Here is a 25,245-nt window from a genome sequence, read left to right as displayed (position 1 = left end):
ATTTCTCAATGTTTCTCTCTTCTCAACCCCTCTCAAGCTTGAGAAGTTTAATTGGTATGGTTTTTTTTTTAAATACTATTGAAGTTTGAATAGTAGTGAAGAGTTACATAAGTTAATAAATGCTATTGAAGTTAATTTTTATTTATGTTTAAATTCTAATGATTTTTATGTAAATTCTCTCTCTCACTCAAGAAATGGTCATACTCATGACCCGTTCTCAATCCAAATCAAGCTTTTCATAAAGCTTTTCCTTAACCCAAGATTAAGCTATGCTTGAGGCCAATTTAATGGCTTTTTTCTATGCTTTTAGTTTATGCATATTGATGATTCAATCCACTATAGATTAATGATCCAATTAGAGATCATTTTAATTATTTTCTTAATGATAAGCTTTATCCCTTAGAAAAAATTGAGATTTATCAGTCATAGCAGCGGAGCTATGGCAAAATTTTTATAAAAATTATGCATAAAATAATTTCATTCAAAGCATAAAAAGAGGACTTCCTACCATATTCTAGGAATTATCATCCTAGATTAATTGAAAGAATTTCATTATAATCATGGAGAAATTGAATTTTAATATCATGCATAAAGGATAATTTTTTTATATCAAAAGTGTTACTTTTATCATTTTTAATTTTCATGCATAGAAGTATGCATAAAGGAAAAATTTTTATATCAAAGGTGTTACTTTTATCATTTTTTAAATTTTCATGCATAGAAGTATGCATAAAGGAAAATTTTTTTATATCAAAAGTGTTACTTTTATCATTTTTAATTTTCATGCATAGAAGTATGCATAAAGGATAATTTTTTTATATCAAAAGTGTTACTTTTATCATATTGGATTTCATGCATAGAGGTATGCATAAAAGTTGAATATTTTATTATAAAAGTGTTACTTTTAGCATAATTGAATTTCATGCATAGAGGTATGCATAAAAGATATGGGAAGTGATAAGATATGATAAGATGCATGTGGATGTGGATGTGGATGTATGAATGTGGATGTATGGATGTGAATGTGGATGTGGATGTGGATGTATGAATGTGGATGTATGGATGTAGATGTGGATGCATGAATGTGGATGTATGGATGTGAATGAGGATATAGATGTGGATGTATGGATGTGAATGTGCATGTAGATATGGATGTATATATGTGAATGGGAATGTGGATGTGGATGTGGATGTGGATGTGGATGTATGTATGCATGTGGATGTGGATATGGATGTGTATGTATGAATGTGGATATGGGATGTGGATGTATAAATGAGGATGTGAAAATGGAGATAAGCATGTAGATGTGGATGTATGGATGTGAATGTGGATGTGGATGTGGATGTATGGATGTGAATGAGGATGTGGATGTGGATGCATGGATGTAAATGTGGATGTGTATGTATGGATGTAGGCATGTAGATGTGGATGCATGAATGTGGATGTATGGATGTGAATGAGGATATAGATGTGGATGTATGGATGTGAATGTGCATGTAGATATGGATGTATAGATGTGAATGAGAATGTGGATGTGGATGTGGATGTATGTATGTATGTATGTGGATGTGGATGTATGAATGTGGATGTATGGATGTGAATGAGGATGTGGATGTGGATGCATGGATGTAAATGTGGATGTGTATGTATGGATGTAGGCATGTAGATGTGGATGCATGAATGTGGATGTATGGATGTGAATGAGGATATAGATGTGGATGTATGGATGTGAATGTGCATGTAGATATGGATGTATAGATGTGAATGAGAATGTGGATGTGGATGTGGATGTATGTATGTATGTATGTGGATGTGGATGTATGAATGAGGACGTGATAATGAATGTATGCATGTGGATGTGGATATGGATGTGTATGTATGAATGCGGATATGGATGTGTATGTATGAATGTGGATATGGGATGTGGATGTATAAATGAGGATGTGAAAATGGAGTTAAGCATGTAGATGTGGATGTATGGATGTGAATGTGGATGTGGATGTGGATGTATGGATGTGGATATGGATGTGAATATATGATATGTGATGTGAAGGAATCTGAAGTGAAGAGATGGAAAATGATATGATTGGATGAGTACACATATAAATGAAATGTGGAATAAGTAATGTGGATTGTATGAGGGATAATGTGGAAAAATGAGAGTTAATATAGAAATTGTATTTGTAAACTGTTTGTAAATGCTGTTTGTAAATGGCTGTTTTATGTCAAGAATGCTGGGAAAGCATTTTGACCGTCTTGTGATTAAGGTCATGGAGACCTAACTGATAAAGTTGCAACTGCTGACGGAGAGTCAATGGAGGACGTCTTGCGTAGCAAGGTCGGCCGAGGTCTTGACCAGCCTCGGTTCGATTAAAATGGTGAGCTTCCGGTACGGTGGATGAGGGACCAAGGAAGCGGCCTATGAGTGAAGCGCTAGGTCACCTGCGAAGGATCCTAGAGGGTGCTGACCATACGGTGCTCGGGCTCTGGGTCGCCCAGGATACCCACTCGTGCGTCGAGGAAGATATTGGAACAAGGAGTAAGAGTTGTTTTTTTTGGAACCGGGCATGGATCTGGTTGACTGACCTTGCTGGTCCTCAACGGATGAGTCCATGGCTCTTTTATATGGATCTGTTGGTTGATCTTGCTGATCTTCAACGAGAGTCCATCTTGATAAGTGATTATATTGTTGAGTATTATGGGCTAGGAACTATTGAAACGGCCCCTGTGTGGACAGGTGATGAGCGTTCTAGTTGCCAATGATGCCATAGATACTCTGATGAAGGAATGATGGGAAATTACGAATCAACTGGATAATTTGGGAGATTGTGATCAGTGGTACTATGGTTTCATTAAAGGATTGTTTTAAAGTTAGCTGATGCTAAGAAAAAGGCAATTTTCATATTGGGTGTGTAAGTGGTGTGGCTAGTTTTATGTTTGCATGAAATTCCGGCTAGGGGGCCTTGGAACTCTTTTCCTTGGTACCCGGGACAAAACCTAACCAAATTCCAAATTGGATCCCATCACTACAGTGGTTGGGCGGTTGGCTAACCCATGGGATCGGATGGGGTTAGGCTGGACTGATGGATCCGTAAATCGAGACTCAATTTCTGTTATTACGATAGATAAAGTAAATCCCGGATAGTAATTGTTCTATGGATAGGAATCAACGGCTGTGCCTCCTTGGTGGGGAAAAAAGCGTTGATCCCAATGATCCAAGTGCAAGTTTCTTCCTTGATCTGACCAAGTATCTTTATAGATGCAGTCGGATCTGTTTGATCAGTAAGAGTTTTGACTACGTTAGAGTAAAAATTATCCTGGTGGAATCGCCCGTGCTTTCCGGATAAGGGAAGTTTTTCCGGGTCTGGTTTTGGAAAAACCGACGGATTAGTCTTTTGTCCGGATATCCGTGGACGAGGCCCCGAGTGTGGGACCCTGCCTCGCGTAAGAAGTGCTACTTCCGCTGCTAGTACCCCGAATCCGTTGCGCGGTGGGAACAGGGATCTCACAGTTGGTATCAGAGCATTTGGTTAATAAAGATCAACTGAGAAGACAAATATGTCAAAAATTTATCAAGAAGCACAAAAAGGTTGTAATTGTGTGATATAATTCATACAATTTGATATTCAAACTGAAATTCGTAATTTGGTAATTGGGTCTTCAGATGGAAGTACCGCAATTATATAGAATCCCTGACTTGCTTGAGGCCTAGACATGATGGTATTTACCTTATAATTCCAAGAGCCACGACTACCCGTATATACCGAGAGTATACTGCAGCTCTTTACTGACAGTATATACGAGTAAATCTAAGACTTGAAATTATAAGCGTTAATGCTATCCAGATGATGAATTCGAATGTGGTTGATATGATTTTTAATTCTGTTTGAGAATTGATGAATTGAATTGGATTCTGATTGAAAATTCTGATTGAAAAATGATGATTTCTGAAATTAGTTGAAATATAAAAATCTGAACAAAACCACAATGAGGATGAATGGGACGAGTCCCAGTGATGATATTCATAACTGGAATGATGATAATGAATTCAGCAAATCACTATGAGATTAGTGGGTTGTGCTGTCAAATTGTTACTGTTAACACTTGATCAGTAGATCAAGTTAAGGGATGACAAATTGAGAACTTGCTTGACTGAAATTCCCGTGGAGGAATGTTCAGAAGGAAATTTTTCGGTCTAATGGACCATTATCATGTTAAAGATATGAATGATATGATCTGAATATTAATGATGAGTTCTATATAAGGGATATTTATCCCAGTGTTCTGCTGGGTTGACCAGAATATAAGGAACCCCAAAATAAAATTGGATGTTAAGAAAAAGAGTTGTCCTCTACCTTGCGAGATGAGGACATCTCGCACTTTTTAAGTGGGGTAGAATGTAAGATTCCTCCCCAGCCTTCGAGGTATACAGGAGTAAGAATCTCCCTTTCTGATCTTATAATTATTCCCTCTCTAAAATAAAAGAAAGTTCTGTTTAACAAAGGAAGACCCTTTTCCTAGAATACTTCTCAAGAGTCCCACCTGTTTTAAGGATTCAGAACAATGAGTTCAGAAGTGAGAATCGATGTTTTGGATATTAAGGTTTTGGTCTTCATTCGAGTACGGCCCAAAAGAAGTTCTTTATCTCTTGGGGAGTATATGAAGTTATCCCCCAGATATTGTGAGCCTTATATCTGAATTCAATGAAAGTAGGTGACTTAGCCTACAAGCTTCTTTTATCTCTTCATCTCAAAATTCTTAATGCCTTCTATAGAAAAATGTGTCAAACCCAAATCATGGAAAGACGGTAAAACTTCAGTGGCAAGTTACCGTTGGCTTCTAAGTTACGCTAGCTCCTTCCTTTATATAAGTCGTAACTTTTACTTGTCGCTCACAGTAATCTTACTTCCATCGATCTCCTTTCTTTCTTAATCTCCTTCATGGCTTGGCAACAAGAACTAGTTTTATCCCTAATGATTTCTCACCTTCAAGACGCAAGGGAGTCTGTGAAGAAAGATTTTATAGAGCAGTATGAGCGCTCACTTTTCCCTCACTTGGGAACTTCTGTAGCGCAGACAAAATGGCGGACCTATCAAGACATAACTAGGGTAACACCCTGGGGTCAGCAGCACTTTCGTAACAATGTCCGCTTGGCCATGGTTATTGAAGCTTTGGGTTTGGGTCCCCGATACTACTGCGTCATGAGATCAAGGCATCCTGGGTTTTCTGAGCGGGTCTTCTTACTGGCGTGTTTTCTTCCTCATGAGAAGATATGCCTTTACCCCGTTTTTGGCTTGCCTCTCAGAGGTCCTTTTGTTAGAACACCTCATACCACTGAGATAGGCGCAGCAATAACCCACAGAATCATTCCCATAGATGAGTTACCTTATACTTGTGCAGCTTGTGAGGACTGCTTTTGTGATCATATGATGGACGGGCTTATGGAAGTGTAAAGAGTTCTTCTATCTTTACTGTATAAGTTCCGAGAATGAATAAAGTTTAAATCTTGTTCTTATTTTGAATCTTGCTCTCTTTAAGACGTTTCTTGGTGGTTAATCTTGATTAAAATTTTTCTCTAAGTCTCATATTCGTGAATCTTGCGAAATTATCACAAGTTGCGAGATGAGGACATCTCGCGTTTTTTAAGTGGGATAGAATGTAAGATTCCTCCCCCAACCCCTTTTTGATGTCTAGTATCTTCCCCTGTAATCAACCCTCTTCAGAAATATAAAGACCTTGTTTCTATCTATTTTAGCCTAGAGAGAGAAAAATTATTCTAGAGAGAGAATATTCAGATTTTGAATATTTTTGGATAGAAAAATATCTCTTATAATTTAGATGAGTTCCCCTGAAACAAAAATTCAAAAAGAATTTTCCAATGTGCAATTGGAATTAATTGGAAATAGGTATAAAGAACCTTAGTCTAAGGGTCTAGATTTTCAGAAATCTTTAGACTATGGTCCAATTAAGGTTCCTATGGGCCAATAGCATCAATCCATGTGTAGGGAGGAGATAAATCCAATTTGTAAAAAGAAGATACCCAAAAATGAGTAAATGCTCACATAAGGTGAAGAGTTGAAAATGTACAAGGTTTATTAGTAAAAAACTATGAGCAATATTAAAAATATGAGATATTTTGGGTATCCAAAAATGAGTAAATGCTCACATAAGATGAAGAGTTGAAAATGTACAAGGTTTATTAGTAAAAAACTATGAGCAATATTAAAATAATTCCATTATGACACATATGTAAGGAAGGGGAATTCTTTAAAGGAGGTGCATATTTCACATAAGATGAAGAGTTGAAAATGTACAAGGTTTATTAGTAAAAAACTATGAGCAATATTAAAATGATTCCATTATGACACATATGTAAGGAAGGGGAATTCTTTAAAGGAGGTGCATATTTCACATAAGATGAAGAGTTGAAAATGTACAAGGTTTATTAGTAAAAAAACTATGAGCAATATTAAAATGATTCCATTATGACACATATGTAAGGAAGGGGAGTTCTTTAAAGGAGGTGCATATTTCACATGCTTGAATGAGTTTTAAACTCATAAAAATTGAGATATTTCATCTCTCCTCTCCCCTCATTCAAGTCTAGTTCCAAAAAGTTAGCTTAACTGACCTAAAAATGGTCAAATATTGACCAAACTGATTTAGAAAATTCTAGAATCAGTTTGTTTGGTTAGGAGCTCAATTTTTCCTATAAATAGAAGCCTCCCCCTTGTTGAAAAATAGTTAGTGTTTATGCATCGTTACTCTACTCCACCTAAGCCAAGAACTGTGAATTCATTTAATAATTCACTAGTTTTTGGAGCTTCCCTCTTTCTTCAATCCCCATTAGTGGCTCCATCAACATACTTAACCAATTGATTGGTTGGGGGCCTCTACTGTGAACAAAGAATCAAGCAAGTTGTAAGGTAATTAGTGAATATTGATCTTTCTATAATTTCTCAATGTTTCTCTCTTCTCAACCCCTCTCAAGCTTGAGAAGTTTAATTGGTATGGTTTTTTTTTTAAATACTATTGAAGTTTGAATAGTAGTGAAGAGTTACATAAGTTAATAAATGCTATTGAAGTTAATTTTCATTTATGTTTAAATTCTAATGATTTTTATGTAAATTCTCTCTCTCACTCAAGAAATGGTCATACTCATGACCCGTTCTCAATCCAAATCAAGCTTTTCATAAAGCTTTTCCTTAACCCAAGATTAAGCTATGCTTGAGGCCAATTTAATGGCTTTTTTCTATGCTTTTAGTTTATGCATATTGATGATTCAATCCACTATAGATTAATGATCCAATTAGAGATCATTTTAATTATTTTCTTAATGATAAGCTTTATCCCTTAGAAAAAATTGAGATTTATCAGTCATAGCAGCGGAGCTATGGCAAAATTTTTATAAAAATTATGCATAAAATAATTTCATTCAAAGCATAAAAAGAGGACTTCCTACCATATTCTAGGAATTATCATCCTAGATTAATTGAAAGAATTTCATTATAATCATGGAGAAATTGAATTTTAATATCATGCATAAAGGATAATTTTTTTATATCAAAAGTGTTACTTTTATCATTTTTAATTTTCATGCATAGAAGTATGCATAAAGGAAAAATTTTTATATCAAAGGTGTTACTTTTATCATTTTTTAAATTTTCATGCATAGAAGTATGCATAAAGGAAAATTTTTTTATATCAAAAGTGTTACTTTTATCATTTTTAATTTTCATGCATAGAAGTATGCATAAAGGATAATTTTTTTATATCAAAAGTGTTACTTTTATCATATTGGATTTCATGCATAGAGGTATGCATAAAAGTTGAATATTTTATTATAAAAGTGTTACTTTTAGCATAATTGAATTTCATGCATAGAGGTATGCATAAAAGATATGGGAAGTGATAAGATATGATAAGATGCATGTGGATGTGGATGTGGATGTATGAATGTGGATGTATGGATGTGAATGTGGATGTGGATGTGGATGTATGGATGTAGATGTGGATGCATGAATGTGGATGTATGGATGTGAATGAGGATATAGATGTGGATGTATGGATGTGAATGTGCATGTAGATATGGATGTATATATGTGAATGGGAATGTGGATGTGGATGTGGATGTGGATGTATGTATGCATGTGGATGTGGATATGGATGTGTATGTATGAATGTGGATATGGGATGTGGATGTATAAATGAGGATGTGAAAATGGAGATAAGCATGTAGATGTGGATGTATGGATGTGAATGTGGATGTGGATGTGGATGTATGGATGTGAATGAGGATGTGGATGTGGATGCATGGATGTAAATGTGGATGTGTATGTATGGATGTAGGCATGTAGATGTGGATGCATGAATGTGGATGTATGGATGTGAATGAGGATATAGATGTGGATGTATGGATGTGAATGTGCATGTAGATATGGATGTATAGATGTGAATGAGAATGTGGATGTGGATGTGGATGTATGTATGTATGTATGTGGATGTGGATGTATGAATGTGGATGTATGGATGTGAATGAGGATGTGGATGTGGATGCATGGATGTAAATGTGGATGTGTATGTATGGATGTAGGCATGTAGATGTGGATGCATGAATGTGGATGTATGGATGTGAATGAGGATATAGATGTGGATGTATGGATGTGAATGTGCATGTAGATATGGATGTATAGATGTGAATGAGAATGTGGATGTGGATGTGGATGTATGTATGTATGTATGTGGATGTGGATGTATGAATGAGGACGTGATAATGAATGTATGCATGTGGATGTGGATATGGATGTGTATGTATGAATGCGGATATGGGTGTGTATGTATGAATGTGGATATGGGATGTGGATGTATAAATGAGGATGTGAAAATGGAGTTAAGCATGTAGATGTGGATGTATGGATGTGAATGTGGATGTGGATGTGGATGTATGGATGTGGATATGGATGTGAATATATGATATGTGATGTGAAGGAATCTGAAGTGAAGAGATGGAAAATGATATGATTGGATGAGTACACATATAAATGAAATGTGGAATAAGTAATGTGGATTGTATGAGGGATAATGTGGAAAAATGAGAGTTAATATAGAAATTGTATTTGTAAACTGTTTGTAAATGCTGTTTGTAAATGGCTGTTTTATGTCAAGAATGCTGGGAAAGCATTTTGACCGTCTTGTGATTAAGGTCATGGAGACCTAACTGATAAAGTTGCAACTGCTGACGGAGAGTCAATGGAGGACGTCTCGCGTAGCAAGGTCGGCCGAGGTCTTGACCAGCCTCGGTTCGATTAAAATGGTGAGCTTCCGGTACGGTGGATGAGGGACCAAGGAAGCGGCCTATGAGTGAAGCGCTAGGTCACCTGCGAAGGATCCTAGAGGGTGCTGACCATACGGTGCTCGGGCTCTGGGTCGCCCAGGATACCCACTCGTGCGTCGAGGAAGATATTGGAACAAGGAGTAAGAGTTGTTTTTTTTGGAACCGGGCATGGATCTGGTTGACTGACCTTGCTGGTCCTCAACGGATGAGTCCATGGCTCTTTTATATGGATCTGTTGGTTGATCTTGCTGATCTTCAACGAGAGTCCATCTTGATAAGTGATTATATTGTTGAGTATTATGGGCTAGGAACTATTGAAACGGCCCCTGTGTGGACAGGTGATGAGCGTTCTAGTTGCCAATGATGCCATAGATACTCTGATGAAGGAATGATGGGAAATTACGAATCAACTGGATAATTTGGGAGATTGTGATCAGTGGTACTATGGTTTCATTAAAGGATTGTTTTAAAGTTAGCTGATGCTAAGAAAAAGGCAATTTTCATATTGGGTGTGTAAGTGGTGTGGCTAGTTTTATGTTTGCATGAAATTCCGGCTAGGGGGCCTTGGAACTCTTTTCCTTGGTACCCGGGACAAAACCTAACCAAATTCCAAATTGGATCCCATCACTACAGTGGTTGGGCGGTTGGCTAACCCATGGGATCGGATGGGGTTAGGCTGGACTGATGGATCCGTAAATCGAGACTCAATTTCTGTTATTACGATAGATAAAGTAAATCCCGGATAGTAATTGTTCTATGGATAGGAATCAACGGCTGTGCCTCCTTGGTGGGGAAAAAAGCGTTGATCCCAATGATCCAAGTGCAAGTTTCTTCCTTGATCTGACCAAGTATCTTTATAGATGCAGTCGGATCTGTTTGATCAGTAAGAGTTTTGACTACGTTAGAGTAAAAATTATCCTGGTGGAATCGCCCGTGCTTTCCGGATAAGGGAAGTTTTTCCGGGTCTGGTTTTGGAAAAACCGACGGATTAGTCTTTTGTCCGGATATCCGTGGACGAGGCCCCGAGTGTGGGACCCTGCCTCGCGTAAGAAGTGCTACTTCCGCTGCTAGTACCCCGAATCCGTTGCGCGGTGGGAACAGGGATCTCACACCAAGTGCTTGTTAGTGCTTCTAAGTGCTTGCAAGTGCTTCCAAGTGCTTCTAGTGCTTGCTAGTGCTTCCATGTGCTTCCAAGTGCTTCTAAGTGCTTGCTAGTGGTTCCAAGTGTTTGCTAGTGGTTCTAAGTGCTTCCAAGTGCTTCTAAGTGCTTGCTAGTGATTCCATGTGCCTCTAAGTGCTTCCATGTGCTTCCAAGTGCTTCTAAGTGCTTCCAAGTGCTTCCAAGTGCTTTACTTTCTTCTAAGTGTTTGCTAGTGTTTTCAATTGCTTCTAAGTGTTTCCTAGTGCTTCTAAGAAATTCCATGTTATTCCAAGTTCATCTAAATGGATCCTCAGGTTTCTAAGTGCTTACAGGTGCCTGAGAGTGCTTTATAGTGCTTTACAACCATTTACTAGTGTTGCCAGGTGTAGAAAGAGCTTTATAAGTGCTTGCAGGTGCCTGAGAGTGCTTTATAGTGCTTTACAACCATTTACTAGTGCTGCCAGGTGTAGAAAGAGCTTTACCCAATGAGTGTCATAGCTTTACACTGATTGAAAGTGCGTCATAATGCTTACCAATGCTATAGGTTACTTCAGAATGATTTATAATGCTTGATAGTGTGTCTAAATTTGTCTTCTTTGTCACAAAGGGACTTCTATATGCAGTTCCAAGTGGCTCATCCTAACATAAGGATCTCCCTAAGATGTTTTGAGGGTCTAAAGCCATACTTCATACGCAAGTTGAAGGACCGCAACACTTGTTGTTGTGAATACCATGTGCAGCTTGTCTACTTCAAGGAAGCCCTTAATCAGATGCACCAGGGAAGATATGGGCCACATGACCGGCCATGCAGTTTTGCAGGTGCCTTGTTTGCAGTTCTCATGATGGAACAACGCAGTGCACGGCCTCCAATGCCACATTTCCAAGCTTAACAGACCTGTGGGAGTCTGTATTGTGCCCAAAATCCATTGACTGTGCTTATCACCGTAGACAATGTCTTTTGGGTACATGCAAACATTGTGGCATTAAATAGATCTCCTTGTGTCCACATGAAAAAAGCGATGACATCTCTATGATGGTTGTCAAGCTTTTTGATGACGTTCCTACACAGGAAGTGGATGAGAACGGTCAAGCAAAAACTCGGAAAGATCTTGTTGTTCGCCAAGTCAGCTCGAAAGGACTTTCACTTCCTTGCTTCAAAGCAAATTGGAAAACTTCATCAAACACAATTATAAGTATAGATGGCACAATTCAAAGAGTGTTTGGATAAATTTCCAGATGATGTAGTGGATTTTACAGAGAATTACTCCTTCAAGGTGCAGAATGAAATTCAGTCAATGCATTGGTATTCAACTCAGGTGACAATCTTGGTCCACATTTCGTACCTGCGTGATGTGCTTGGTACCATTCGAAAGACAACCCACTTCTACATCTCTGATGACAAAATCCACGACAATTTGTTTGTGCAGCACTGCTTTATTTTGCACAATAAGTGGCTGAAAGCTCAAGGATGTAGTGTTAAGTGACACTGGGTGTGGTCTGATGGCGCTGCTTCACAATTCAAAGCAAGGCGCCCTTTCTATTTTGTAGCCCGATACTTCAATATGATAGGTATTAAGATGATGCACAGTTTCTTCACATCCGGCCATGGGAAGGCCGAGCACGACGGGGCTGGTGCGGTGCTCAAAAGAGCTCTCACACAGGAGTAGCTGAAATCTGACGGATGGGTGTTACATAATGCTTCAAGTGTGGTGGCATTCCTTAATGCAACCCTCAAGAAAGAATGTCCATTGTGACAGGGGAAGAAAGTCAATCGTAGATTCTGGGAGGTCAAGCTCGCTGATGTAGACAGAGATAGAGAGTGGGATTGCATGCAGGTCAAAGGGTCTCGATCCTTCCACTGTGTCAACGGCTACAGTTAATCGATATGCACGAGCTACGCTGCAGACCATTGTCCTACTTTTGCCATGCATGCATGAAAGGCCAATGGAGGAGATGTGTAAACAAGGACCACGTTGAGAGGTGGCAGTACTTCCGAATACAACCGACTGTCAATGTCAAAACGATGGAGAAGCATCCAGCGATGATGTGTTACCAGGAGCCCCCATGTATGCTGGCCACATGCCGACCTAAGTGATGCCTTGATGGTTGGCCAGAACTTCGCAGCAGTGAATGTAGAAGAGCCAGGTGTAGACTTCTACATCTTGAAGTGCACTAAAACCAAGCGCTTGACCATCAAATCTGAAAGGGATGAATGGCATAACCGTATTCTAAAGAACTCATTTGTCGTTGAGGGACTCTCTTCTACGACAAGGTAAATGGCCAAGATGACACCTACGTTCTTTTGAATGACAAGCCCCCTGCTTTTATCTACTCCCACCTGCTGCGATGCATCAGGTTTCCGATGTGCTCAATAGAAGGTGAGCCTAATGTATATGAATTGTCAAATGATGTATTTGAACAAATCTATAATAGCATGCCCCCAGAGGAGAACTTGTAAGTTCTAACTTTCAAGCTAGCACAATGCGTCCTCCTAAGAAGCACTATTTCGCACATTCAACTCTTTGACAGCACTTTCAGTAGTAGACAAGCACTTTAACACCACTTGACAAGCACTTCTAGTACCTACACAAGCACTTCTAGGATCTACACAAGCACTTTCAGATTACTTGAAAAGCACTTTAAGTACCTAGACAAGCACTTTAAGTAACTAGACAAGCACTTTCAGACCACTTGACCAGCACTTCCCAAACAATTGAAGTTCCTACACAAGCACTTGACAAGCACTTGGAGGCCACATGGCACCTGCCAGGTACTTTTAGTACCTAGACAAGCATTCTAGACCACTTGACAAGCGCTTTAAGCACCTTGACAAACACTTTCAAATTACCTGACCAGCAGTTAGCGAGCACTTTCTAGTACCTAGACAAGCACATGTTTAGTACTTTCAGACCACTTGATAAATTCTTGTCAGCACTTCAATACCTGGACAAGCACTTTTAGTATCTAGACAAGCACTTTCAAACCACTTGACAAGCACTTCAATACCTAGACAAGCACTTTCAAACCACTTGACAGGCACTTCAATACCTAGACAAGCACTTCAATACCTAGACAAGCACTTTCAAACCACTTGACAAGCACTTCAGTACCTAGACAAGCACTTTCAAACCATCACTTTCTTAAGAGTCCACAAAATGCAACCATAGTATAAACTAAAGAAAATGACACCAGATCGACACAAAATCGTTCCAAGGTCAAAACCATTTTGGTTTGTATATATGTCAAGGAGTGTGAAGTTAGCCACACAATAAAGGCACGGTGTCAGAGCACATTAAGCTACACAGTAAGGGAATGGTGTCATGGCAGTGAAGGGGATATAGGCAGCCCTCTGTACAATGGAAAAAATGCCTGCAAAAGCACTTCTAATTTGCTGTTTTACTCTTTGGACGCTTATACTTTCTTTCTTTAGGATCTAGGTTGGGGGCTTCAATTTCTTCATTTAGGATCTAGGTTGGGGGCTTCAATTTCTTCATTTCCTCAACATTGTTCCGCATGATTCTCCAATTCGACCGTTGCAAGGCATCATCCCTAACATCAAAAGGACCCTCTCTGCCCACTGCAACACAAAGTCAGCCACATCCTGTTTCAGAAAATTTTCCACTGCCCCTCAGTCTGCTTCTCCACTTCAGGAAGGATGAAGGATCACATAGTATGCAAGATCATTAGAGTACATTTTATAGAATGAGTCATCTAGCACAAGTGTATTTGTCTTATTAAATTTTGAGAAAAGATGCCAGAAGGTATCCAGGTTTTTCAAGAACATTGGCCTAGGAGGAATATCAAAGCGCCAACTGTAAACATGGCAAGCGGTTTGTGATAGTATCCATCCACTCATGCATTTCTTGACTTGAGGCAGGCACTTATCCATGGCTGTCTCCAATTTCCTACCTCTGTGGGAGGTCCACACAAATACCTCTGCAACCCGACTCAACACAAGTAAGAACACCTCTGCATCCTGCCGTACGTAATAGGTGATGTTCTCATCCTCACGGACTTTGGAAAAGTACAGCGTTGAGACATTTGGGGGAATCTCTGTCTTACACTTATCGTGCACACACAAAAGAACCTTGTTGAAGTCAACAACGACTGCGAGGTCTCGAGAGTCATTGCAGCGTCAAAACTGATAGCGTGGAGGGCAGTGCTCAATGTGCTCTACCTCATCAGTGGTGGTGGGTGGTAGGGTTTTCGAGCCAACAACTTGAATTTTAACTACATGGTCAGGACACGTACAGACACTGAGACAAAGGACTTATATATTATATTGCCGCAAAATAATGCGGCTTGCATGAGCAAAAAGCTACAAAGTTACAAGAAGCTAAAGCTTCTTGCATGCTTCTGCTTTGGGAAAAATTGGGTTAGTACTTTTCTTGGGATCCTGAAGAGACCCATCCTCCACCTGCCTTTTCTTCTTCTTCCGCAACTCTCTTGCAACAAATTAGAGGGTCTCTTCCATATCTAGGTCCAACTCCTCTTTAGTATGTACACCTTTGTCAACGTGGCTTGGCTCTCTAGTTGGAGCACTAACATGACTTAATGTCTTAATGACATCAGTACCCTGGGATAGCAATAGGAAATCAAGTTAGGAGCACAGGTAGTTAATATGATCACAATGATCATGGATAATCATGTCTGAGGATAACATGTTACAGCAACCAAAATTACCTTGTGTGATCTCAGAACCAGGTGTCTCCCTTAGGATGCCTCCATCACCAAGCACATCAGTTTTTTCAGCAGTAGACAGACTACAACCACCCCCACAATGTTTTTGTATTTCATCATCAAGGCGTGTAGGTCGAAGGGAGCGTCCACATCATGCATGGACGAGGTGGAAGAGGCTAGGTCCACCCCCTCTCCAGCCTCTGGCTCACCTGAGACATAACAGACAATTACTGTACATATCAAAAATAGCATGAATCATGTCCTATGAAAGAGGCATGCCTTACCTATGGACTCCTCATATGCATTTCCAAGTGCCCAACATCTTGCTACAAGTGGTATCTCCCACGAACAGTCCGGAACAATGCACTTGGGCTCAGTCACACAGATAATGGAAAAGCAAAAGGGGTGGTACTTGTGGGCACATGGAAGATAATAAACGCCGGCCGCATGTTTACTTGACAGCAGCTGGCCACCCCACAGGCCACAAGATCCACCAATGAGGACAGTGTCAGCACACCTAGGACAGACTTGGCAGGCGGGGTAGGCATTAGAAGGGCTCTCCCCTCTCTCTTCAAGCAAGTGCATGCCTCCTTCACAAAGGAGGCCTGTCTCCTCAGCTCACATAACACATGCTCCATTTCCTCAACTGACGCCTACACACAATGAAAAACAACCAGCCACCATCAGAACTTTCAAGCATGTGTAAGTGGTTTGAGCATCTGTCAGTGGTCTGTGCAGTGCCCTAAGGTCTAAGCACCAGTGAGTGGTTTGAGCATCTGTCAGTGGTCTGTGCAGTGCCCTAAGGTCTAAGCACGAGTGAGTGGTCTAAGCACTTGAAAGTGGTCTAAACACTTGCAAATGATGCAACCACTTGCAAGTGGCTCTTCCAAGTGTTCTAAGCACCTGTTAAAGGTCTTAGAAATTGTCTGTGCTTTGTGCTTTTGCTAGTGTTTTAAGCACTTATTGCAAGTGGTATGAGCACTTGAAAGCGGTATGAACACTGGTCTAGGCACTAGCAAGTGGTATATGAACACTTGCAAGTGGTCTTAGAACTTGCAAAAGGCATGACCACTTACAAGTGGCCTTAGCACTTGGAAGTGGTCTTAGCACCTTATTTAAGTGGTCTAAGCACTTACAAGTGGCCTTAGCACTTGCAAGTGGTCTTAGCACCTTCAAGTGGTCTTAGCACCTTCAAGTGGTCTAAGCACTTGCAAGTGGTATGAGCACTTGAAAGCAGTATGAACACTTGCAAGTGGTCTTGAACTTCGCTAGTGGCTTAGGCACTTGCAAGTGGTATGAACACTTGCAAGTGGTCTTAGAACTTGCAAAAGACATGAACACTTACAAGTGGCCTTAGCACTTGCAAGTGGTATGACCACTTGCAAAAGGTATGACCACTTGCAAGTGGTCTTAGCACCTTCAAGTTGTCTAAGCACTTGTTAAACTTCCAAGAACTTGCATGATATCTATGCACTTGCTAGTGGTGTAAGCACTTACAATGGTATAACACTTGCAAGTGGTCACAGCACTTGCAAGTGGTCTCAATACTTATGAGTGTTCTATGAACTCGATGACCTCTAAGCTGAACACTTTTCAAGTGCTTAAATCCCTTGCAAGTGCATATATCACTTGCAAGTGCTTGGACCACTACTTAAAGGATAGAAAAATGCTTGAGTTTTCAAAAGTACCTGCATAGTGGACACCTCCTCCTTCATCTCTGCATAGAGGACACCTCCTCCTTCATCTTTACAGTAGCAGCAGATGTCACAGCACTAGAAGCCACTGAGACCACCCTCTCTAGCACTCCTATCTCAGCTTCCTTCTTCAGAATGAGAGCTTCATTTTCTAGGGGAGATGCTTTTAATATCTCCATGTCTGCTCAAGTCTCTCCATCTCTACTATAATCGGGGCATAGGCCGAATAGGTGCCTTCGTTGCGTAGCCACAAATCCCTCTTCTTTGCTAAGACCAATTTAGCAGAACCAACCTTCACTTCAGCAATATGGGCCTGCCCATCAAGATCTTCAGCAATTCTACCTAACCATTCTATGTATAGGGGCTCGGATGCAACCTCGATCGGTTTTGTAGGGTGATTAGACATTGTCAAGGCGTAGGAGTCAACAACATGCTCTGTTTGTCCATATAAGACAGAAACACCGTAATCGGACATGAACTTCCTCACTTTGCGATTCAAACCTCCCTGTTGAGCCTTCACATTCTCCAAGACCGTACTACCCCACCACAGCCCATGCAATCTTGTGACTTTCGGGTTGAGCTTTAGCAGCTGCACAATTCTCAAAGGCAAACCCCCTAGCAAACTTTGTCATGAGTTCCCCATTAGAGGGGGCAGCCTGGTACACTTTCTGATACAAAAGACGACAAGTGTCGTATAGGTGATCTTGCACCATATGCAGGAAGACCTTTGTCTTCTTCTTTTCGAAAACTTTGAAGACAGTCAGGTGGCAAATCCTCGATAGTAAGGTCTTTGGGCAGCTTGCCCTCCATGCTCAAGCCGTACTCAGCATGCAACTCAGCTCTGCTGAGTAGCAAAAACGGGAGAGCTTTACATACTCAAATGACACTGTCAATAAGAGAACAAGCAAACGTTAGTTCTCAAGGGGAGCATGCATTGAGACAGGGAAACAATGTGCAAACAAAATCCAATGGAGGAGATGTGTAAGAAGGATATGTGCATGCAGCACACGTAAGAGGAGCACAATACCTTTCCGAGCGGACTTACCTGTTGGGGGGCCGCATATTGTCTAGGAAGATTCACCTTGCTCTGGCATCGGTGAAGGGGTCTGCACGACTGAGTCAGCATCTGCAGAAGGGTCTCTTGCACCTCCTAGGGGGGGTGTTCTTCTTGGGGGTGGGATCACTCATATGCACACGGCTATGAAACGGTGAAACCGTGAGTGATGTGAGGCAGCACAGAGGGATGAATGGGCAAGAAGCTCGCTTGGTGAGGGAATGCAGGAACGGAGTAGAGGGAGAAGGTGGGCGCGCGTGACAGGTCAAATCAATGCATGCTTAAAGGAGGGTGGCCCGTTTCCTTTTCATGATGGCCCACTATTTTCCATATTAAGAGAAGGGGGGCGCCAAATCATTGCATGCTTTGAAGAGGGGGGACCAATTAATATTATGATTGGCCCACTATTTTCCATATACATAATTTTAAAAACACTAAACTTTCCTCCTTTTAGGGGCTATTGGTGTGGTACCACCAAAAGGTGAAAAAATTGGTACCACCTATACATGCTTTCAACCGTATGCAAGGGAGAGAATATTACAACAACGATTTGAAAGTGACCCCTTGAAAGTTATCAATGAAATGGCCTTGTCGTTCAAGATTCAAAGCACCTCTTCTTCAAGCCAATGGTATCATGTGAGTATGCAATCTAATTATTGTGATTGCCCCGATTGGACAAGTGACTGCAAGCACTTATATGGCACAAGATTGATAAATGAAGCATCACTTTCCTGAGTTATACAACTTTCTTCCCATTATTGACAATGAACGCACCTTGGGAATGGTTTCTATGGATAAGAGATTTGTGAGACTTTTGCGAGCCCTTGTAATCAGATGGACATGAAAGAGGCCAACACAAGTGAAGACATTCATCTCTGCATTGAAGAATTTAGAAGAATTTTAAGTCAAATAGAGGAAGAATTGGACACAAAGGACTCTACAAAAAAAGAATTATGCTTGACACAGCTACAAACCTCAAAGGAGTAACTTACAAATCTTATCAAGCCAAAGGAGATTGACATGCCTACAAGAGGGAGTGTTCGTCAAATTCAAGCACATGTGACGACAACTAGGCTTGGCCATGGAAGGCCAAGAGAGCCTTTCAATACCATTCCAACTACATTTGAGGAAGCTGAATTGTGACCCCCAACAAACGAGCTCATGTAACCGGTGTTCGTCAAATTCAAGCACATGTGACGACAACTAGGCTTGGCCATGGAAGGCCAAGAGAGCCTTTCAATACCATTCCAACTTCATTTGAGGAAGCTGAATTGTGACCCCCAACAAACGAGCTCATGTAACTGGTGTATTGAGAAGAAAACATCAATGTGGTGGTAGACATCGTATTCACTTTGATAAAAGACCACGTATTTGGTGCCCACATTGCTGCACAAAAACATTGATGGTAGACCCCCTTTCTACCCTCTCTTGTCACACTTGCCATGGTTTATTGCCTTTAACTGAAAGACATGCTCCCATCGGTGTTGAAGGCATCCTCATAAATAAGGATATGCTATTATGCGATGGATTACAAAGCTTGCAATGTAAGATCATGTCTTGTTTGTATGGTGATTGTAAGGATGAGAAGAGACACTTTTCGTTGACTCTTCCAACTGGACAAGTCCTCGAAAAGATATACACATCGCGCGTTAGACTTATGCTATTGTACACTTGATATATATCATGTGGAATGGAATGGTTAAAATGTTTTGGTGAAAGCTATATGAGGAAACTAATGTTGTGAAATGGTGGCAAGTACTGTCTTGTTTTTTAGTATTTGTGTAGCATTAGATGTATGTATGCTCTCTCATTGGTAAGCTTTTCCACATAAACTAGGAGATTTCAGTAAACTAGGACTGTGCAAAAACTAGGACAAGCGGAAGTACAAATGGAAGTACAAGCTTGCAATGTAAGATCATGTCTTTTTTATATTGTGATTGTAAGGATGAGGAGAGACGCTTTTCTTAAGATACTGTACACTTGATATCAATCATGTGGAATAGAGTGGTTGAAATGCTTTGGTGTGATATATGTGAGGAAACTAATGTTGTGAAATGGTGGCAAAGTATTGTCCTCTTTTTCAGTATTTGTGGTAGCATTGGATGTATGTATGATCTCTCTCATTGGTAAGTGTTTCCACATAAACTAGGAGATTGCAGTAAACTAGGATTGTGCAAAAACTAGGACAAACAAAAGTACACATGGAAGTACAAGCTTGCAATGTAAGATCGTGTCTTGTTTATATGGTGATTGTAAGGATGAGGAGAGACGCTTTTCTTTGACTCAAAAAGATATACGCATCGCACGTTAGACTTAAGATATTGTACACTTGATATCAATCATGTGGAATAGAGTGGTTGAAATGCTTTGGTGTGATATATATGAGGAAACTAATGTTATGAAATGGTGGCAAGTACTGTCCTATTTTTCAGTATTTCTGTAGCATTGGATGTGTGTATGATCTTGGTAAGCATTTTCACATAAACTAGGACTGTGCAAAAACTAGGACAAGCGAAAGTACAAATGGAAGTCTCACGTAATATTTATAGCGTAAGCGACAATGGACTTTGCCTTTGAATTTGCCAATGGATGATATTGAAGACTCATAAAGCCAATGAGGTTTGCAAGTAGCCTCACATCGATAAAAAGCACAGTTTTGCATAAAGTAATAACCAAGGAGTAAACCAAAAATAACTACTGCATGGACACATGTATTGAACTCATCTAATACAAAATCTTTACAACCAAAAGATTTAGCATTCCATGGAAGTGTAGCCTTTCAAGAAGTGTACAACTTATCTCGAAATATAATTTTGTACCAACTATAAAATCCTAAAATAAGACTTATCTTCACTATTGTAGAGACATACAATGTCATATATCATAAAATGGCATAAGCCTTCCATTGACTAAGTTCGCAAACCTAGTGCCCAAAAAACTAACATAGCAAACTAAGAAGGTCACGATGCTAAGGGCAGATGCTTGTCCAATAAATGGTTGGCTGAGCCAAGAACTGAACTCATCCTTCAACTTCATGACATATCCATGGTCGAACCACTTCTTTGATAGCTACACAAGAAAAAGAATGTTAGAGTTTAGAACACCAAAATCACATTAAGCACATACATAGCAAGAGATTTCGTATGGAAGCTTTTTAATTAACATGTGTATACCCACCAATGCTTTGGAGGTGTATCTATAAGGCTCCCATCAATTAGTTTCATGCCATTACACAAAATCCGCAATCAATTGCGTTTGGTTTTTTTGGCACCTACAATGTTTATCGACATATGTCTCAATTGATCTAATCCAAAAAATGCCATATATCATGCTATATAAAGGACACAATATTGAAAGCCAAAATTAATTTTCACATACCTCTATACACTTCAACTCAAACCCAGTGGATGGGCATGCAAGAGACTCTTGTAATGGTCCATGTGTGCAACTCGAAGGAATTGACTCAAGAACTCTAATAATATATAGATGTAAAATGTTAGTTAGCATTTACCCAAGCATTATGGATTCATGAACTTCAAAGTAAACCTCTTATCTTACCGTTGCACAATGGAAACATACTCGCCTGACTTCCCTACATGCAGTGAGTCTAGGTGCAAGAGAATATTTTTTCTCGATGACAAGCCTCTCACCTTCATGATGTGGTAATTATAGATCACAAAAAGAGTCCAATGGTGCCTGAAAAACATGAAGTTGTAAGTGCTTTGTATACTAATGACAAAAACAAGAACACATGCATCAATATGAGTCAACTATTGACTTTACCTATGTACTAGAGGTAGAAACAAGAACACATGCTTGCTCATATCAATATGTCCAAAGAAATTTTGCAATGAATTATTGCTTTTTGGACGCTGTGAAGCCACATATTCATACCACAAACTATCCACAAATGAAACCTTCTCCAAAGCATCTACAGGTAGGGTTTTTTCCATCCACTTACAAAATCAACATGCTTTAAGCATCTTTGAGCTGCAAATCCAAAAGCTATATTTCAGAATTAAAAAAATTACCGACATGGCAAATAGGTTAAGCACGCGAGTAGACGCTTCCACATGCATGATTGACTCAGCTAGTTGCACATCCACCTCGGCAATGAATCCCCAATGTGTAGAGTGTAAGTGAATAGTTTCTCCGTGTTGAAGTCTACATAACCAAAAATCAAACATGTTAAGATTGAAACCATGCATATGTTAAGATAATTCAATATTCAAGCCATAGAGTTAAATAAAGTATACCTTTCATAGACCGCACTTAGATCTTTTACCATGCCCATGACATTGTGCTTCTTAATCTCACTAGTGGATATTGTTATTATTACATTTGAAGGCTTACTCTCACTCGGAGAGCTAATATCAACATGAGATGCATTTACATTGCAAGCCATCCCCTTCAAGTTCAAACAAACAAGACTTGACATAAGGAGCCAAGGTATGTAAAATAAAGCCTACTCTTAAATTGTGTACAAAGAGACATCTTCCACCCCTTACCTTCTTTCGTTTCTTACTTTTTTTAGAGAGCACTACATGAGCCTCCTTGTTGACAATTTTTTCCTAAAGTGAGGAAAAAAGAAACAATGCATATTTATGTATATTAGTGTAATGAAAACAAGAAATAAAGTAGTACAAAGGTTGAAGAGTAGTATTTTCATACCATTGTAAGGGAGGCTTTCCCTCGAATTCCACATTTCTCATCGACACTTCCTTATCGATATTTTTGTTTCCATGTGAGGAGCCTTCACTATCATGGATTAAGTGACTCTTTGGCACTTTCTTCAATTTCTTTGCTTTCAACTCTTTGTGCAAAGAAACCATCCTCTTCTTGACTCTCACTAGATTCTTGGCTACTTATATCAGGCACCAAGTATTCTTCGATCGTAGTTTGCTCACTTGGGCCATCTTCAATCCTAGGATCTTCAATCCACAAGCTCATCCTACACACACATGGACATATTTAGAAAGTTATTATGTTTTAAAAAAAGGAAAAAAAAATTCTTAATATAATGCTATTCATTTATCCCTTTGACCGTCATAGTTTGCTCACAGTCCTAGTTTACTACACAATCCTACTTTCCCTAGTTTTTCTAGTTTACTACACAGACCTTGTTTTTTTATTTTCCTACCACATATCAAATAGACTGTGTGATTTAGAGACAAGGGAGAGAGATAGCAAATTACCTTCAATGTTTAGTCAATATCAAGCTTCTTTGAGTAAAAGAGGTGGTGGAAGCAACATATGACAAGGTGGAAGCGGGCATTTTTGAATGACAATGAAAATCTTTGTGGTGGAGTTTAAAATTATCAAAAATTGAGATATTTCATCTCTCCTCTCTCCTAATTCAAGTCTAGTTCCAAAAAGTAAGCTAAACTAACCTAAAAATGGTCAAAAATTGACCAAACTAATCTGGAAAATTCTAGAATCAGTGCTTGGTTAGAAGCTCACTTTTTCCTTTAAATAGAAGCCTCCCCCTTTGTTGAAGCTTAATAGTGTTTTATACACTGTTACTCTGCTCCACTCCAGAGCCAAGAACTATGAATTTCTTAATAATTCATTAGTTTTTGACCTTTCCCTCTTCTAAAGAATTGGTGGCCACTCTTGTTGCAAAACAAGAGTAGATCCCTCAAACCATCAAGCCAAAGAAAGCTCTCAGAAATTTATGTAAGTTAGAAATCGTACTTTTTCTTTATTCTTTTAATGATTTTCTAATTTTTATTATCCTTAAAATGATAATCTGATGCTATGCCTTGCTAGAAAGGCTTTCCCCCTCTCTCATTCTTAAATTCAGCCCTTCTTTATCCTAGATAAGTAATCTAATTATTGGAATTAAACTTTTCATATTGTTTCTCTTTTAAAAGTGAAATTTAATTAGTTTAGAGTGCTTAAAATCATTTGGAGATAATTCTAAGTAATTTTAAGATAGGAAAATTTAAAAAATGGACAGCCATACAAAGGAGGTTATGGCAAAATTTTCTAAAATTTGGTGAAGTAAGTTTTATCTTTTATTATTCAAAAAGAGTAATCCCCACTAATTGTATATCCTAAAAGTGTTATTTTGATTTTATGCATAAAAAGATGCATAAAGAAATTTATTTTTATTTCAAAAGAGTTATTCTCATCAATTTTGATTTTATGCATAGAAAGGTGCATAAAGAATTTTTTTTTTTCAAAAGAGTTATTCTCATCAAATTTTATTTTATGCATAGAAAGGTGCATAAAGAAATTTATTTTTATTTCAAAAGAGTTATTCTCATCAATTTTGATTTTATGCATAGAAAGGTGCATAAAGAATTTATTTTTATTTCAAAAGAGTTATTCTCGTCAATTTTGATTTTATGCATAGAATGATGCATAAAGAAATTTATTTTTATTTCAAAAGAGTTATTCTCATTAAAATTGAATTTATGCATAGAAAGATGCATAAAAGATTTCTTTTTATTTCGAAAGTGTTATTCTCCTTAAATTTGAACTTATGCATAAATAGATGTGTAAAGAATCTTTATATAAAAAATAAGAATTCTCTTGCATTCTAAGAATGGATGTGATGAGATGGGATGTGAATCAGATAGATGAGAATGAATAGAGAATAGATGTCATGAAAATTGAAGTAATGAGAATGAGATGTAGATAGATGTGATGATATGTGATATGAATCAAATAGATGAGAATGAATGGATGGATAGATGTGAATCGGGATGTGAATGAATGATAAGGGATGTGAATGGATCTGATGTGATGTGAATCGGGATGTGAATGAATGATAAGGGATGTGAATGGATGTGATGTGATGTGAATCGGGATGTGAATGAATGATGAGGGATGTGAATGGATGTGATGTGATGTGAATTGGGATGCACGAATGAATGATCAGGGATGTGAATGGATGTGATGTGATGTGAATTGAGATGTGAATGAATGATATAGATGTGAATGAATGACAAGGGATGTGAATGGATGTGATGTGATATGAATCGGGATGTGAATGAATGATAAGGGATGTGAATGGATATGATGTGATGTGAATCGGGATGTGAAAGAATGATAAGGGACATGAATGAATGTGTTAGCATGTGAATCAGGATGTGAATAAATGAGATGTGATGTGAAATGAATGTGATAAGATGCGATGTAAACTGGATAGATGTTAATGTATGCGAAGTGATGAGATATATGGGTAGATGCAAGTGGGTGAGATGAGGAAATAAGTGATGAGATAGAAAAAGATGTGATTAGATGAGAATGGGAATGCTTATGAAAAGAGGTGGATTGATGTGATTAGATGAGAATGGGAATGCTAATGAAATGAGGTGGATTGATGTGTGGATA

The sequence above is a fragment of the Cibotium barometz genome, chromosome 51, assembly GCF_041138505.1.
Source record: "Cibotium barometz isolate CiBa-2024 chromosome 51, ASM4113850v1, whole genome shotgun sequence".
Lineage (NCBI taxonomy): Eukaryota > Viridiplantae > Streptophyta > Polypodiopsida > Cyatheales > Cibotiaceae > Cibotium > Cibotium barometz.
This window is presented reverse-complemented; position numbering follows the sequence as displayed.